This window comes from Adiantum capillus-veneris, chromosome 28 (genome assembly GCF_014529385.1).
Source record: "Adiantum capillus-veneris isolate H3 chromosome 28, ASM1452938v2, whole genome shotgun sequence".
Classification (NCBI taxonomy): domain Eukaryota; kingdom Viridiplantae; phylum Streptophyta; class Polypodiopsida; order Polypodiales; family Pteridaceae; genus Adiantum; species Adiantum capillus-veneris.
The window spans coordinates 122,430,767-122,434,714 of record NC_140958.1 but is presented as its reverse complement, the minus strand read 5'-3'; the positions used below and the strand labels follow the sequence as shown (position 1 = coordinate 122,434,714).

The 3,948-nt window shown below is 44.6% G+C and overlaps 1 pseudogene; it reads right to left on the bottom strand.

Annotated features, from left to right (window-relative positions):
• Positions 1-432: 432 nt before the first annotated feature.
• Positions 433-3,462, bottom strand: LOC147421223 (uncharacterized; annotated as a pseudogene).
• Positions 3,463-3,948: the final 486 nt, after the last annotated feature.

The window sequence follows — 3,948 nt, the reverse complement described above, 5'->3', positions numbered from 1 at the left end:
CACGAGTTACCTCATTCGAGGTGGGCTATCAGATTGTGTGATAAGTAAGTGATATTTTCTCTCCAAAATTGAGAATGGAGTGATTGGACGCGTTGGAGTTTGTATATTATCATGGGAATGGCATGTTCCCAGGATCGTGCATACTCCCCACACAAGGAAACTTGCATGTTTTTTTTTTCTTTGAAACACAAAAATGGGACTACACAACGATAGCAACATCTCTAAACAACTTTTGCAACACTATCCTGGACTAGCTAATTGAATGCTTGCATCACATTATACCAAAATAAACGTGGATGCTCGCCTCCGAAAGGCACAACAACCACATTGTCGCATGAATGACGAGAGCAGATCACAATGTAGATAATTCTTCCACATGCTTATATTTATTTTTGGTTATGCATAATTATAGAGAATTTGTCAATGAGTCCACTCTTGTAAAGCAACTCAATTCAAATAGAGTTGTCTTTTTTGTGGTTTCTATGTTACAATTAACAGTTTACAATTTGTTCCTACTCCTATTTCATATACATACTACTATTTCATAAACATACTACTGGCAGGCCTTCATGTTTATTCATTTCACCTGCAGAGTCCCTTCTTCCCACCTGCGTGGTTGACGTTCCATGCGAAGCTATCTAACACTAACAATAAAAGGCATTAGGTGGGGTGTGGAACCCTTAAGCTGCTGTTGACCATGCCCAAAGGTAGTCACCCTACACCAGCAACACGGAGCCATATGGAGCACAGCGCGTTGCTTGCAATCTTTAGAAACAAAGAAGCTGCGGATAGCTTTGGCACTCCTCCGCCCCTCATCGCCAAATGGACCTAGATCCCTCATTGCCTCCCCCAACACTTGGCGACCCTTTGCGGCGGTTTTCAAAACGCGACTTGAGGGGTCCGAGACGAGAAGCAGGCGCCAAGCAGGGAGCGGCGGTTCCTGGGCGCGGATCCTCTGCTTCTGGTAGTGCTGCGCGTGGGCCGACATGGGCCTAATTTGCACACCTCCCCGCGAAGCTCGTGATTTTGCAGGTGAGATGGACGGCGCTGGCTGTGAGGGGGACGCCGCATAGGGCTGACGGGAGCATTGCTCTTTTGCCGGCCCTGGCCTTTCTCTCGCTTCTTCATTGTGCTGCTGCTGCTGGACATGGAGGATCGCCTGGGTAACTCGACACTTCCATCATCAAAAACCCTAATCTCTGTGTGGCTCCGCTCATCAAGCATCGCCACAACATGATTAAAGGCACATGCATGCTCATCATGATCTACATCTTTTGAGGGACTAATTGCTCCTTTCTTGAAAAAACCCCGCTTGAAAGACCATCTCCTGCTCTCCATTTTATGATGCGGGGGCGAGGAAGAGGCTGATGCGGATGACACAGATGCAGGGGAAGCGGGGGAGGAAGCATCGACAGAGGATGAGCTATGTGCCCAGACTCTCAAATTCACATCTTTAGCGCCGATGTTGCCTCGATGGACCCCAACGAGGGGGGGCAACTGCTCGAGTTCCCTTCTCTCTGGCATTACCGACGTCAGGTAACTTCTCTTAGGGCTCTGACCAGGACTAGTGCTCATCAAACCAGTGCAAAGTACGTCCTCTTCTAAAGCCCCAATCCAACAACCACGATAGGTATATTTAGGAGGACTGTTATCAGAGTCTGCTATGGTGCCATTGTGCGACACCATATCAATACATGCATGCAAATGATGATTATTGGGGCTACCTGTGTAAATATGGTGTTCTGCACAAGATAAAGTGGGCATGATCATGCTAATTAATGCTGAACTTTCCCAATGAGGAGAGAGAGTGATAAGCTTGGGAGAAGCAAGAGGCTGATCATGACTAGAAACCTGTGAGAGGTCAAACTCAAAATCCGAGTCGTGATCAGATTGGCAGACGAGGGAGGAGGGAGCACTTACAGCCAACGCCTGTGGTTCAAGATGCATACCTGCTGATGTATTCATGGTAACTAGCACAGTGGCACTAGATTGAGAGCTTGAACACTTAAAAAATTCTCAATCAACCTTTTGAATGCTCAACCTTAATCAAGTAGCATAGACCCCAGCTGCAAAGACGAAGGAAAGCAAATCAGTGAAAGCTTGAAGAGAGGAAAGTATGCTGCGGAGAGAGTGGAGCTGAAGGCCCCTCTAAGAGATGAATTAGTGAAGGACCGAAGCTGTATTTAAGGTGAGTGAAGACATGGAAGCATGAAATTAGCTTGAGATACAAGATTTGAAGGAGGGGGCCATAGGCTATTGCTCAACGCCCCTTCACGCTTTACTTTTTTGCGGGTCTATTTTTTGCGTGAATGTCACCCATGACGATAGTCCTTAGAGCCCCGTCCCATCCAGCATCTGCAGCGGTTACAGCAGCTTAGATTATCAAAAAATAGCCGCCACACCAATCCTCTTGTAGAATTCAAGGAATCCTTTCCTTGAGATAATTTAGCTACGAGCAAACCTTGCTTTGATACCAGTTGTTAGGAAATAAAACGTAGCTAAATAGATAATTGAGTAGATTACTTAATGGAGAGAGACAAATTTACATACACAAGATTATAGAGTAAAGAGATAGAGAGAGAGAGAGAGAGAGAGAGTACACACGATATACGTGGTTCACCCAATGTGGGCTACGCCCACGGGAAAGTAGCCACTCAATGGCTGTAGTACTTCAAAACAAGAAGTAGTTTACAAAGGGATTATACCCTTAATGGAGCTCTCGTCTTGCTTCACTCTCACCACCTCACACTCACCTTGTTGCATCAACTTCACACTATGAAATGTGTGTAGAAATGGCCTCCTTTTATAGGCCAAAAGGGTTGCCCTCTCTTATGAGAGGCAGCCATGTGTAGCCGCCCTTGTGTGAATAAGTCCAAATCGGACCCTCCAATCTGCCCATGTGTGGCCTCCCTTGAGAAGACAAGTCCGCTTTTGAATTTGGCCACTGGCCACCGGCCATTGACTTCCGACCACCGACCACCGGCCATTGGCTACTGGCCACCGGCCAACCGACGGTTGTTTTCCGACCACTTTCCGACCGCCGTCCGGCCATAATATTTTGGCGAAAAGGAATATTCCGGCTAAAGTTGTCCTTGGTTTTTTACTGTGAAAAATTTGGTTTCCGGTGAGTGATTTACCTTTACGCACGATGGCTTCTCCTCATAATGGGGGCCTTACAAATGTGCGTTTTTACCACAAAAAATTACAAGGGTAAATCAGGCTCCATACTTAGCACTTATGAGATACGAAAAGTAAATCTAAAATTTACGTACAATAGAGGGCTTGCTAGAGCTGCAAAATTGGAGAAAACTGGATTACCAGAAATGTACCAAGCCACCATATGTTTGTTTCTAATTGAACACTGAAGTATGAAGGGTTATCAGTGGGACATTTGGAAAGAGCCCTATTCATTAATGTGTTTGTAACTTGCTTTAGCTTCTTATCTTTAAGAATCTCACACTCATCTAGCTTCAAAATAAAATGTAGAACGCCACCTGTCTCTTCGGGTGTGATATTGTAGAACTCTATCATTCTAGTTTGCAACAAAGTGAGGTCCAAGAAGATATTGTTTTACTCATTATAAGTGGTAGTAGTTCTCTGTGAGATATAAATATCTTGAATATGAAATGGACATCCAATTGAAGTTTGTCTGTTCATTATTGAGCTGTAGTCTTTCCTTCCAAACACTTGCAGCTGTTGGTAAAAGCTTAGACTTTATTCCCTTCTTCACAAACATGGAAGAGATAGACTGTTGAATAGTTGAGTAACCTCTTTTACTAACTCCAAGGGAGTCAAATGTACCTTGTATATGCTTGGCAGACACTGCATTCTTTGAAATGAATCTATCAACGACATCCTGTTGCAAAACCTTAAACTTTTTTTCATGCATTATATCCTTTGCAAGACCACTAGTTATCAATGGCTTTAACTACCTCCTTCATTGGCATT